At 44.0% G+C, this 13,600-nt stretch overlaps 7 non-coding genes across 7 annotated transcripts; 3 read left to right on the forward strand and 4 right to left on the reverse strand.

The window, feature by feature from the left end:
- Nucleotides 1–933: 933 nt before the first annotated feature.
- On the reverse strand, nucleotides 934–1,005 carry Trnac-gca (transfer RNA cysteine (anticodon GCA)). The gene has a single exon. It is a non-coding gene; the product is annotated as a tRNA-Cys (tRNA).
- A 128-nt stretch (nucleotides 1,006–1,133) lies between these two features.
- On the forward strand, nucleotides 1,134–1,205 carry Trnac-gca (transfer RNA cysteine (anticodon GCA)). The gene has a single exon. It is a non-coding gene; the product is annotated as a tRNA-Cys (tRNA).
- A 2,006-nt stretch (nucleotides 1,206–3,211) lies between these two features.
- On the reverse strand, nucleotides 3,212–3,283 carry Trnac-gca (transfer RNA cysteine (anticodon GCA)). The gene has a single exon. It is a non-coding gene; the product is annotated as a tRNA-Cys (tRNA).
- A 130-nt stretch (nucleotides 3,284–3,413) lies between these two features.
- On the forward strand, nucleotides 3,414–3,485 carry Trnac-gca (transfer RNA cysteine (anticodon GCA)). Its single transcript has one exon. It is a non-coding gene; the product is annotated as a tRNA-Cys (tRNA).
- A 2,008-nt stretch (nucleotides 3,486–5,493) lies between these two features.
- Trnac-aca (transfer RNA cysteine (anticodon ACA)) lies at nucleotides 5,494–5,565 on the reverse strand. Its single transcript has one exon. It is a non-coding gene; the product is annotated as a tRNA-Cys (tRNA).
- A 131-nt stretch (nucleotides 5,566–5,696) lies between these two features.
- Nucleotides 5,697–5,768, forward strand: Trnac-gca (transfer RNA cysteine (anticodon GCA)). Its single transcript has one exon. It is a non-coding gene; the product is annotated as a tRNA-Cys (tRNA).
- A 1,993-nt stretch (nucleotides 5,769–7,761) lies between these two features.
- Nucleotides 7,762–7,833, reverse strand: Trnac-gca (transfer RNA cysteine (anticodon GCA)). The gene has a single exon. It is a non-coding gene; the product is annotated as a tRNA-Cys (tRNA).
- Nucleotides 7,834–13,600: the final 5,767 nt, after the last annotated feature.

The following is a 13,600-nucleotide window of genomic DNA, read 5'->3' on the forward strand; positions in this document are numbered from 1 at the left end:
GTACATCTCTATAAAGACTCCACAATCAATTATTTCTAAAAGATTACTGTAACAATTTGTAGTGTACCGAACATAAATCAGTCAAAAGGTAGTTCGCATGAACATTGTAGAATTTCGTAACCGTTTTACTTTCTGTAAAATGTTTGTCATAAGTAAATACTGAATGGGACACCCTGGTTCGAACCGGGAACCTCTCGATCTGTATTGGACGCTATGTCCCCTATAAGTTCTGTGCCGAGTGAAAACCGCACATCTAGATTGGATGTTATGATATATTGTTGCGGAACATTGCATCGTTTATCATCATCGCCTTTTTAGTGAACGCTATAACGATGTGAAGTATGATATGCCATATGGGGATATAACTCAAAAGAACAGCATTCGCTGTAGTTTGCTGACCTGACTTTATAGCCCTGTGAACCACTCTTATCCTCTTGGTTCTTGCTTACATAGGCGCTCGGAAGTAAGTAAGGCATTGACAGTGCACCGGTGGTCCGGTAAAATGTGGTTGACGCCCGTGGTGCAGTGGATGCTACTCGTTTACACGCAACCACCATACTACTTCCGAGGGTATGAATATCCATAAAATGTGTTGCACTTTTGAAGGTCTATTGCACTTATACAAGATGTACATTTAATGACTCACTTTTGACATCGATTTAAGTTGCAAAATTGTTATTTCGTAAAATACATGCGCGAGACAATACCGTGTATGTCCAATCCGTACAGAATCACCTGCACCTATCGACCGCCCCTAGCTACCAACTAGGCTAACCCGTGCCACACAGGTACCACCGATCCCAAACCTCCTCAGTCTCGTTCCAAAACCACAGTATACCGTACACTTTAAACACCAAGCTACTTGCATATGACATCTGTGTTTGCATGTGTATGTATACAGCCTTTAGTGTGACCGTCATAAAAATATTCTTAAGGGGACACCCGGGTTCGAACCGGGGACCTCTCGATCTGCAGTCGAATGCTCTACCACTGAGCTATATCCCCTTACAAAATCTGTTGTCCACGTATTTCTAAATATGAAGCAGCTGCAAAGGATCTTATCTTTATGATATATGGCGACATATTGCATTTAAAGTGTCTACGAAATAACGCTGAAGCATCGAGCGAAACATGGGGATATAGCTCAGTGGTAGAGCATTCGACTGCAGATCGAGAGGTCCCCGGTTCGAACCCGGGTGTCCCCTTATACTTTTAACGAAATGGTTAGAAATGAACCGCATTGAAGTTAAATAGAATAGTACATCTCTATAAAGACTCCACAATTAATTATTTCTAAAAGATTACTGTAACTATTTAAAGTGTACCGAACATAAATCAGTCAAATGGTAGTTCGCATGAACACTGTAGAATTTCGTAACCTTTCTATTGTCTGTAAAATGTTTGTCATAAGTAAATACTGAATGGGACACCCTGGTTCGAACCAGGAACCTCTCGATCTGTATTGGACGTTATGTCCCCCATAAGTTCTGTGCCGAGTGAAAACCGCCCATCTAGATTGGTGGTATGATATATTGTTGCGGAACATTGCATCATTTATCATCACCGCCTTTTTAGTGAACGATATAACGACGTGAAGTATGATATGCCATATGGGGATATAACTCAGAGGAACAGCATTCGACTGCATATCGAATGGTCCGTAGGCCCCTTATTCTTTTAGCAAAATGGTCACATGGAAAAACATCAATAACGGCAAACAGTCAAACGTACATTGTACAATATCGAAAACACTCAAACGTACATGCCAAATTCAGTCCAGATCATCATGCATACAGTTCCGATAAAATGTGCATGGTGAATAAAAGCTGTGTGACGTTAGCTCAACATACGACAGCCGACAACAGAGATCGAAACGATGACTGTCGCGACTGCATGTCATTGGCCATTCAAAAGTTCCGATAAAATGCACATACATGTATATAAATCATACTTGATAAAATAATATTTCGTTCTCTGATAATTACCGTATGTTCTCATCGTTTTATCAATGGCATTCGACGATTTCCAAATGCCACATGTTTACGCTTTATGTTTTAAACAAAATACAGTTCATTTTTTTGTGGATGGAAAACAAAACGAATTTGGCTCACTTCTCCCAAGTCGCTTTCCACCACTGATAGCAGGAGCGCCAGAAGCAACCCCGCTTGGTAGCTGGTTTCAGGCTGATGCAGTACGACTAAGCATTGATCTGGGAGGTGGTGGTGGTGGAGATGCGCTACTGGAACGTAACTAAACATGTTCTTTCTCTATCCCTGTCCACACGTCACGCTTCATGGAGATCAGGGATCCGTGTACAACTTGCAAAAGCAGTGGTGTAGAACGTGCCAGAACCCTATAATCTGAAACAGGCACCAGTATGCATCATCATAATGATAAGTTTGTTATGCCCTTGATGTTTGTGTAAAAAAGCCGCACCTTGGAGACAATTTGATGTGCAGTTTCAAAATCTGTGGGGGCTCGGTCGAACATGTATCCATATCCTTTATATTTAAGTTACTGGTAATAGACTCCGTCAATAAATGCAACAATAAGATGTTCTGTTCAAGTTTGCTGTGAGGTGAACTATTCTATTTCTGTTTACCGTATCATGGGCCATGTAGCGATGAACTGTAAAACAAAAAAAACAACAACATAAAATCACTGTAGTTTGCTGACCTTACTTTATAGCCCTGTGAACCACTCTTATCCTCTTGGTTCTTGCTTACATGGGCACTCGGAAGTAAGTAGGGCATTGACAGTGCACCGGTGGTCCGGTAGAATGTGGCTGACGCCCGTGGTGCAGTGAATGCTACTCGTTTACACGCAACCACCATACTACTTCCGAGGGTATGAATATCCTTAAAATGTGTTGCACTTTTGAATGTCTATTGCACTTATACAAGATGTACATTTAATGACTCACTTTTGACATCGATTTAAGTTGCAAAATTGTTATTTCGTAAGGAATACATGCGCGAGACAATAGGTGTATGTCCAATCCGTACAGAATCACCTGCACCTATCGACTGCCCCTAGCTACCAACTAGGCTAACCCGTGCCACACAGGTACCACCGGTCCCAAACCTCCTCAGTCTCGTTCCAAAACCACAGTATACCGTACACTTTAAACACCAAGCTACTTGCATAGGACATCTGTATTTGCATGTGTATGTATACAGCCTTTAGTGTGACCGTCATAAAAATATTCTTAAGGGGACACCCGGGTTCGAACCGGGGACCTCTCGATCTGCAGTCGAATGCTCTACCACTGAGCTATATCCCCTTACAAAGAATCTATTGCTCACGTATTTCTAAATATGAAGCAGCTGCAAAGGATCTTATCTTTATGATATATGGCGACATATTGCATTTAAAGTGTCTACGAAATAACACTGTAGGACCGAGCGAAGCATGGGGATATAGCTCAGTGGTAGAGCATTCGACTGCAGATCGAGAGGTCCCCGGTTCGAACCCGGGTGTCCCCTTATACTTTTAACGAAATGGCTAGAAATGGCCCGCATTGAAGTGAAATAGTATAGTACATCTCTATAAAGACTCCACAATCAATTATTTCTAAAAGATTACTGTAACAATTTGTAGTGTACCGAACATAAATCAGTCAAAAGGTAGTTCGCATGAACATTGTAGAATTTCGTAACCTTTTTACTTTCTGTAAAATGTTTGTCATAAGTAAATACTGAATGGGACACCCTGGTTCGAACCGGGAACCTCTCGATCTGTATTGGACGCTATGTCCCCTATAAGTTCTGTGCCGAGTGAAAACCGCCCATCTAGATTGGATGTTATGATATATTGTTGCGGAACATTGCATCATTTATCATCATCGCCTTTTTAGTGAACGCTATAACGATGTGAAGTATGATATGCCATATGGGGATATAACTCAAAAGAACAGCATTCGACCGCATATCGAATGGTCCGTAGGCCCCTTATTCTTTTAGCAAAATGGTCACATGGAAAGACATCAATAACGGCAAACAGTCAAACGTACATTGTACAATATCGAAAAACACTCAAACGTACATGTCAAATTCAGTCCAAATGATCCTGCATACAGTTCCGATAAAATGTGAATGGTAAATAAGCTGTGTTTCGTTAGCTAAACATACGACAGCCGACAACAGAGATCGAAACGATGACTGTCGCGACTGCATGTCATTGGCCATTCAAAAGTTCCGATAAAATGCACATAAATGTATATAAATCATACTTGATAAAATAATATTTCGTTCTCTGATAATTACCGTATGTTCTCATCGTTTTATCAATGGCATTCGACGATTTCCAAATGCCACATGTTTACGCTTTATGTTTTAAATAAAATACAGTTCAGTTTTTTTTTGGATGGAAAACAAAACGAATTTGGCTCACTTCTCCCAAGTCGCTTTCCACCACTGATAGCAGGAGTGCCGGAAGCAACCCCGCTTGGTAGCTGGTTTCAGGCTGATGCAGTACGACTAAGCATTGATCTGGGAGGTGGTGGTGGTGGAGATGCGCTGCTGGCACGTAACTAAACATGTTCTTTCTCTATCCATGTCCACACGTAACGCTGCATGGAGATCAGGGATCCGTGTACTACTTGCAAAAGCAGTGGTGTAGAACATCCCGGGACCCTATAATCTGAAACAGGCACCAGTATGCATCATTATAATGATAAGTTTGTTATGCCCTTGATGTTTGTGTAAAAAAGCCGCACCTTGGAGAAAATTTGATGTGAAGTTTCAAAATCTGTGGGGGCTCGGTCGAACATGTATCCATATCCTTTATATTTAAGTTACTGGTAATTGACTCCGTCAACAAATGCAACAAAAAGATGTTCTGTTCAAGTTTGCTGTGAGGTGAACTATTCCATTTCTTTTTACCGTATCATGGGCCATGTAGCGATGAACTGTAAAACACACAAAAAAAACCATAAAATCACTGTAGTTTGCTGACCTGACTTTATAGCCCTGTGAACCACTCTTATCCTCTTGGTTCTTGCTTACATAGGCGCTCGGAAGTAAGTAAGGCATTGACAGTGCACCGGTGGTCCGGTAAAATGTGGTTGACGCCCGTGGTGCAGTGGATGCTACTCGTTTACACGCAACCACCATACTACTTCCGAGGGTATGAATATCCATAAAATGTGTTGCACTTTTGAAGGTCTATTGCACTTATACAAGATGTACATTTAATGACTCACTTTTGACATCGATTTAAGTTGCAAAATAACAACAATTTCGTAAAATACATGCGCGAGACAATACCGTGTATGTCCAATCCGTACAGAATCACCTGCACCTATCGACCGCCCCTAGCTACCAACTAGGCTAACCCGTGCCACACAGGTACCACCGATCCCAAACCTCCTCAGTCTCGTTCCAAAACCACAGTATACCGTACACTTTAAACACCAAGCTACTTGCATAGGACATCTGTGTTTGCATGTGTATGTATACAGCCTTTAGTGTGACCGTCATAAAAATATTCTTAAGGGGACACCCGGGTTCGAACCGGGGACCTCTCGATCTGTAGTCGTATGCTCTACCACTGAGCTATATCCCCTTACAAATATATCTGTTGTCCACGTATTTCTAAATATGAAGCAGCTGCAAAGGATCTTATCTTTATGATATATGGCGACATATTGCATTTTAAGTGTCTACGAAATAACGCTGAAGCATCGAGCGAAACATGGGGATATAGCTCAGTGGTAGAGCATTCGACTGCAGATCGAGAGGTCCCCGGTTCGAACCCGGGTGTCCCCTTATACTTTTAACGAAATGGTTAGAGATGAACCGCATTTAAGTTAAATAGAATAGTACATCTCTATAAAGACTCCACAATTAATTATTTCTAAAAGATTACTGTAACTATTTAAAGTGTACCGAACATAAATCAGTCAAATGGTAGTTCGCATGAACGCTGTAGAATTTCGTAACCTTTCTATTGTCTGTAAAATGTTTGTCATAAGTAAATACTGAATGGGACACCCTGGTTCGAACCAGGAACCTCTCGATCTGTATTGGACGTTATGTCCCCCATAAGTTCTGTGCCGAGTGAAAACCGCCCATCTAGATTGGATGTTATGATATATTGTTGCGGAACATTGCATCATTTATCATCACCGCCTTTTTAGTGAACGATATAACGACGTGAAGTATGATATGCCATATGGGGATATAACTCAGAGGAACAGCATTCGACTGCATATCGAATGGTCCGTAGGCCCCTTATTCTTTTAGCAAAATGGTCACATGGAAAAACATCAATAACGGCAAACAGTCAAACGTACATTGTACAATATCGAAAACACTCAAACGTACATGCCAAATTCAGTCCAGATCATCATGCATACAGTTCCGATAAAATGTGCATGGTGAATAAAAGCTGTGTGACGTTAGCTCAACATACGACAGCCGACAACAGAGATCGAAACGATGACTGTCGCGACTGCATGTCATTGGCCATTCAAAAGTTCCGATAAAATGCACATACATGTATATAAATCATACTTGATAAAATAATATTTCGTTCTCTGATAATTACCGTATGTTCTCATCGTTTTATCAATGGCATTCGACGATTTCCAAATGCCACATGTTTACGCTTTATGTTTTAAACAAAATACAGTTCATTTTTTTTGGATGGAAAACAAAACGAATTTGGGTCACTTCTCCCAAGTCGCTTTCCACCACTGATAGCAGGAGCGCCAGAAGCAACCCCGCTTGGTAGCTGGTTTCAGGCTGATGCAGTACGACTAAGCATTGATCTGGGAGGTGGTGGTGGTGGAGATGCGCTACTAGCACGTAACTAAACATGTTCTTTCTCTATCCCTGTCCACACGTCACGCTTCATGGAGATCAGGGGTCCGTGTACAACTTGCAAAAGCAGTGGTGTAGAACGTGCCAGAACCCTATAATCTGAAACAGGCACCAGTATGCATCATTATAATGATAAGTTTGTTATGCCCTTGATGTTTGTGTAAAAAAGCCGCACCTTGGAGACAATTTGATGTGCAGTTTCAAAATCTGTGGGGGCTCGGTCGAACATGTATCCATATCCTTTATATTTAAGTTACTGGTAATAGACTCCGTCAATAAATGCAACAATAAGATGTTCTGTTCAAGTTTGCTGTGAGGTGAACTATTCTATTTCTGTTTACCGTATCATGGGCCATGTAGCGATGAACTGTAAAACAAAATAACAACAACATAAAATCACTGTAGTTTGCTGACCTTACTTTATAGCCCTGTGAACCACTCTTATCCTCTTGGTTCTTGCTTACATGGGCACTCGGAAGTAAGTAAGGCATTGACAGTGCACCGGTGGTCCGGTAGAATGTGGCTGACGCCCGTGGTGCAGTGGATGCTACTCGTTTCCACGCAACCACCATACTACTTCCGAAGGTATGAATATCCTTAAAATGTGTTGCACTTTTGAATGTCTATTGCACTTATACAAGATGTACATTTAATGACTCACTTTTGACATCGATTTAAGTTGCAAAATTGTTATTTTGTAAGGAATACATGCCAGAGACAATACCGTGTATGTCCAATCTGTACAGAACCACCTGCACCTTTCGATCGCCCCTCGCTACCAACTAGGCTAACCCGTGCCACACAGGTACCACCGGTCCCAAACCTCCTCAGTCACAGTATACCGTACACTTAAAACACCAATTTACTTTCATAGGGCATCTGTGTTTGCATGTACATGTATACAGCCTTAAGTGTGAGCGGCAAAACAATATTCTTAAGGGGACACCCGGGTTCGAACCGGGGACCTCTCGATCTGCAGTCGAATGCTCTACCACTGAGCTATATCCCCGTATAAAGATAACTATTGTCCACGTATTTCTAAATATGAAGCAGCTGCAAAGGGTCTTATCTTAGACTATATGATATATGGCGACATATTGCATTTAAAGTGTCTACGAAATAACGGCAGAAGTATGATTATGCCATATAAGGATATACATACAACTCAGAGGAACAGCATTCGACCGCTGTCGAAAAGTCCGTTAGCCCCTTATTCTTTTAACAAATTGGTCACATGAAAAAACGTCGATAACGGCAAACAGTCAAACGTACATGTCAAATTCAGTCCGATGATCATGCGGTGCCTATAGTTCTAAAACTTTCGTCGGGACATGGGCGTTCTGACTTCCAGTAACGGAAAATGGATCCGGTGTTTGTGTAGTCGCCGGCAGTGTCCGTCTTCCAGTTTCCGTTGATTGGCTCAAGGTTTCATGTATTCTGTAATGTTAGCAAGTCCTTGTAAAATTGTCGTGCCCCCTCCATACTGCATACTCAAATTGAAGGTTATCAGGGTACCTGGACCTTGTTTGACGCATCAAGGCAATGTGAACGGTTCATGAATGAAATTGTGTCGGCTCAAAGTCAAGGTTACTAAATTAGATCAAGGTGACATGCGAATTCCCCTATATGGTTTATTGTCGTTTTTTAATGCGTTTTTCAATAAGTCAATGACATATGGATTCAAATACATGTCTATACATGTATGTATGAATACTTGTATTTTGGTCCTTAAGACATTGAAAATTTGATAAATGAAAACGAGATTCGTGGCATGTGTATTTTAAACTTTCTATGGTAAATAGTTAATATTGGATTTTTTTCCTGTGGGGAATCGTTTTGAATTAGTTTTCTGATGTTTTCGTTATGCGGTCAAGAGTTATGGCCCTTGAAATAATAAAAAAAATAATGTCGCTCATACATGTGCCTGCATTTTCAAGCGCTGCTTACTACATTTCAACTTTTAGTTGAACACGATCACGTCATCTTTGTCTATGCAGGTTTGAGCAGTAGATCTGTTGGTTCCTGGGAAGGATGAGCTTTGTATTTGGAGAGCCTGACGATGAAAGACATGAAATCTTCCAGTCACGCCTAGACAACCTGCTGGGCCTTACACAATCATACCACTGGTGAGTGGGAAGCATATGTTAACCGTCTCACCCTTACACACACATATTTTGGTCGGGGCTGTTGGTTATAGGGTGGTTAAACTGTGTGGATGAGCATGAGAGGAGAGTAATGGTTCATCCAGTCACGTCTGGACCATCTCGGCCTAACACAACCATACCACTGGAATCTGGGAACATGTATAGTGAGTGTTGCTGTGGGAAACATGTATAGTGAGTGCTGCTGATGCCTAGGGCGGTCTTACCCAATGATACCACTGTGAGTGGGAACATGTATAGTGAGTGCTGCTGATTCCTGGGGCGGTCTTACACAATGACACCACTGGTAAGTGGGAACATGTATAGTGAGTGCTGCTGATTCCTGGGGCGATCTTACACAACGATACCACTGGTGAGTGGGAACATGTTTAGTGAGTGATGCTGATTCCTGGGGCGATCTTACACAACGATACCACTGGTGAGTGGGAAACATGTATTGTGAGTGCTGCTGGTTCCTGGGGCGATCTTACACAATGATACGACTGCTGAGTGGGAAAAATGTATAGTGAGGGTTGCTGGATCCTAGGGCGGTCTTACACAACGATACCACTGGTGAGTGGGAACATGTATAGTGAGTGCTGCTGGTTGAGGGCGGTCTTACACAACGATACCACTGGCGAGTGGGAACATGTATAGTGAGTGCTGCTGGTTCCTGGGGCGGTCTTACACAACGATACGACTGCTGAGTGGGAACATGTATAGTGGGGGTTGCTGGTTCCTGGAGCGGTCTTACACAACCATACCACTGGTTAGTGGGAACATGTATAGTGAGGGTTGCTGGTTCCTAGGGCATTCTTACACAACGATACGACTGGTGAGTGGGAACATGTATAGTGAGTGCTGCTGGTTCCTGGGGCGGTCTTACACAACGATACCACTGGTGAGTGGGAACATGTATAGTGAGGGTTGCTGGTTCCTTGGGCAGTCTTACACGACGATACCACTGGTTAGTGGAAACATATATAGTGAGTGCTGCTGGTTCCTGGGGCGGTCTTACACAATGATGCCACTGGTGAGTGGGAACATGTATAGTGAGGGTTGCTAGTTCCTCTGGCGGTCTTACACAATGATACCACTGGTGAGTGGGAACATGTATAGTGAGTGCTACTGATTCCTAGGGCGGTCTTACACAACGATACCACTGGTGAGTGGGAAACATGTATAGTGAGGGCTGATGGTTCATAGGGCAGTCTTACACAACGATACCACTGGTGAGTGGGAACATGTATAGTGAGGGCTGCTAGTTCCTAGGGCAGTCTTACAAAACGATACGACTGCTGAGTGGGAACATGTATAGTGAGGGCTGATGGTTCCTGGGGCGGTCTTACACAACGATACCACTGGTGAGTGGGAACATGTATAGTGAGTGTTGCTGGTTCCTGGGGCAGTCTTACACAATGATACCACTGGTGAGTGGGAACATGTATAGTGAGTGCTGCTGGTTCCTAGGGCGGTCTTACACAACGATACCACTGGTGAGTGGGAACATGTATAGTGAGTGCTTCTGGTTCCTAGGGCGGTCTTACACAACGATACCACTGGTGAGTGGGAACATGTATAGTGAGTGTTACTGGTTCCTAGGGCGGTCTTACACAACCATACCACTGGTTAATGGGAACATGTATAGTGAGTGCTGCTGATTCCTGGGGCGGTCTTACACAACGATACCACTGGTTAGGCTGAAACATGTATAGTGAGGGTTGCTGGTTCCTAGGGAGGTCTTACACAACCATACCACTGGTTAGTGGGATTATGTATAGTGAGGGTTGCTGATTCCTGGGGCGGTCTTACACAACGATACCACTGACTAGGCTGAAACATGTATAGTGAGGGTTGCTGGTTCCTGGGGCGGTCTTACACAACGATACCACTGGTGAGTGGGAACATGTTTAGTGTGTGCTGCTGATTCCTGGGGCGGTCTTACACAACGATACCACTGGTGAGTGGGAACATGTATAGTGAGTGTTACTGGTTCCTGTGGCGGTCTTACACAATGATACCACTGGTGAGTGGGAACATGTTTAGTGAGTGCTACTGATTCCTGCGGCGATCTTACACAACGATACCACTGGTTAGGCTGAAACATGTATAGTGTGTGCTGTTGATTCCTCTGGCGGTCTTTTACAATGACACCACTAGTGAGTGGGAACATGTATAGTGAGGGCTGCTGGTTCCTGCGGCGATCTTACACAACGATACCACTGGTTAGGCTAAAACATATATAGTGAGGATTGCTGGTTCCTGCGGCGATCTTACACAACGATACCACTGGTGAGTGGGAACATGTATAGTGAGGGTTGCTGGTTCCTGGGGCGGTCTTACACAACGATACCACTGGTGAGAGGAAATATGTATAGTAAGGGCTGCTGGTTCCTGGTGCGATCTTACACAATGATACCACTGGTGAGTGGGAACATGTATAGTGAGTGCTGCTGGTTCCTGGGGCGGTCTTACCAAATGATACCACTGGTTAGTGGAAACATGTATAGTGAGTGCTGCTGATTCCTGGGGCGGTCTTACACAATGATACCACTGGTGAGTGGAAACATATATAGTGAGTGCTACTGATTCCTGGGGCGGTCTTACACAACGATACGACTGGTGAGTGAGAACATGTATAGTAAGGACTGCTGGTTCCTGGGGCGGTCTTACACAACGATACGACTGCTGAGTGGGAACATGTATAGTGAGGGTTGCTCTTCCTTGGGCGGTCTTACACAACGATACGACTGCTGAGTGGGAACATGTATAGTGAGTGCTACTGATTCCTGGGGCGGTCTTACACAACGATACCACTGGTGAGTGGGAGCATGTATAGTGAGTGCTACTAATTCCTGGGGCGGTCTTACACAACGATACCACTGGTTAGGCTGAAACATGTATAGTGAGGGTTGCTGGTTCCTAGGGCGGTCTTACACAACGATACCACTGGTGAGTGGGAACATGTATAGTGAGTGTTGCTGATTCCTGGGGCGGTCTAACACAATGATACAGCTATTGAGTGGGAACATGTATAGTGTGTGCTGTTGATTCCTCTGGCGGTCTTACACAATGATACCACTGGTGAGTGGGAACATTTATAGTGAGTGATACTGATTCCTTGGGCGGTCTTACACAACGATACCACTGGTTAGGCTGAAAAATGTATAGTGAGGGTTGCTGGTTCCTAGGGCGGTCTTACACAACGATACCACTGGTTAGTGGGAACATGTATAGTGTGTGCTGCTGATTCCTGTGGCGGTCTTACACAATGATACCACTGGTGAGTGGGAACATGTATAGTGAGTGCTACTGATTCCTGGGGCGGTCTTACACGACGATACCACTGATTAGGCTGAAACATGTATAGTGAGGGCTGCTGATTCCTGGGGCGGTCTTACACAATGATACCACTGGTGAGTGGGAACATGTATAGTGAGTGTTACTGATTCCTGGGGCGGTCTTACACAACGATACCACTGGTGAGTGGGAACATGTATAGTGAGGGTTGCTGATTCCTGGGGCGGTCTTACACAATGATACCACTGGTGAGTGGGAACATGTATAGTGAGTGCTACTGATTCCTGGGGCGGTCTTACACAATGATACCGCTGGTGAGTGGAAACATGTATAGTGAGTGCTGCTGATTCCTGGGGCGGTCTTATCCAACCATACCACTGAAATGTGGAAACATGTATAGTGAGTGTTGCTGGTTCCTGGGGCGATCTTACACAATTATACCACTGGTTAGTGGGAACATGTATAGTGAGGGCTGCTGGTTCCTGGGGCGGTCTTACACAATTATACCACTGGTGAGTTGGAACATGTATAGTGTGTGCTGCTGGTTCCTGGGGCGGTCTTACACAATGATACCACTGGTGAGTGGAAACATGTAAAGTGAGTGCTGCTGGTGCCTGGGGCGGTCTTACACAATGATACCACTGGTAAGTGGGAACATGTATAGTGAGTGCTGCTGGTTCCTGGGGTGGTTTTACCCAATGATACCACTGGTGAGTGGGAACGTGTAAAGTGACGGCTGCTGGTTCCTGGGGCGGTCTTACACAACGATACCACTGGTGAGTGGGAACATGTATAGTGACGGCTGCTGGTTCCTGGGGCGGTCTTACACAACGATACCACTGGTGAGTGGGAACATGTATAGTGAGGGCTGCTGGTTCCTGTGGCGGTCTTACACAACGATACCACTGGTTAGGCTGAAACATGTAGAGTGAGGGCTGTTGGTTTCCTTGGCGGTCTTACACAACGATACCACTGGTGAGTGGGGAACATGTATAGTGTGTGCTGCTGATTCCTGGGGCGGTCTTACACAACGATACCACTGGTAAGGCTGAAACATGTAGAGTGAGTGCTACTGATTCCTGGGGCGGTCTTACACAACGATACCACTGGTTAGGCTGAAACATGTATAGTGAGGGTTGCTGGTTCCTAGGGCGGTCTTACACAACGATACCACTGGTTAGTGGGAACATGTATAGTGTGTGCTGCTGATTCCTCTTGCGGTCTAACACAATGATACCACTATTGAGTGGGAACATGTATAGTGAGTGCTACTGATTCCTGGGGCGGTCTTACACAACGATACCACTGATTAGGCTGAATCATGTATAGTGAGGG

This window comes from Mya arenaria, chromosome 3 (genome assembly GCF_026914265.1).
Source record: "Mya arenaria isolate MELC-2E11 chromosome 3, ASM2691426v1".
Taxonomy (NCBI): Eukaryota; Metazoa; Mollusca; class Bivalvia; order Myida; family Myidae; genus Mya; species Mya arenaria.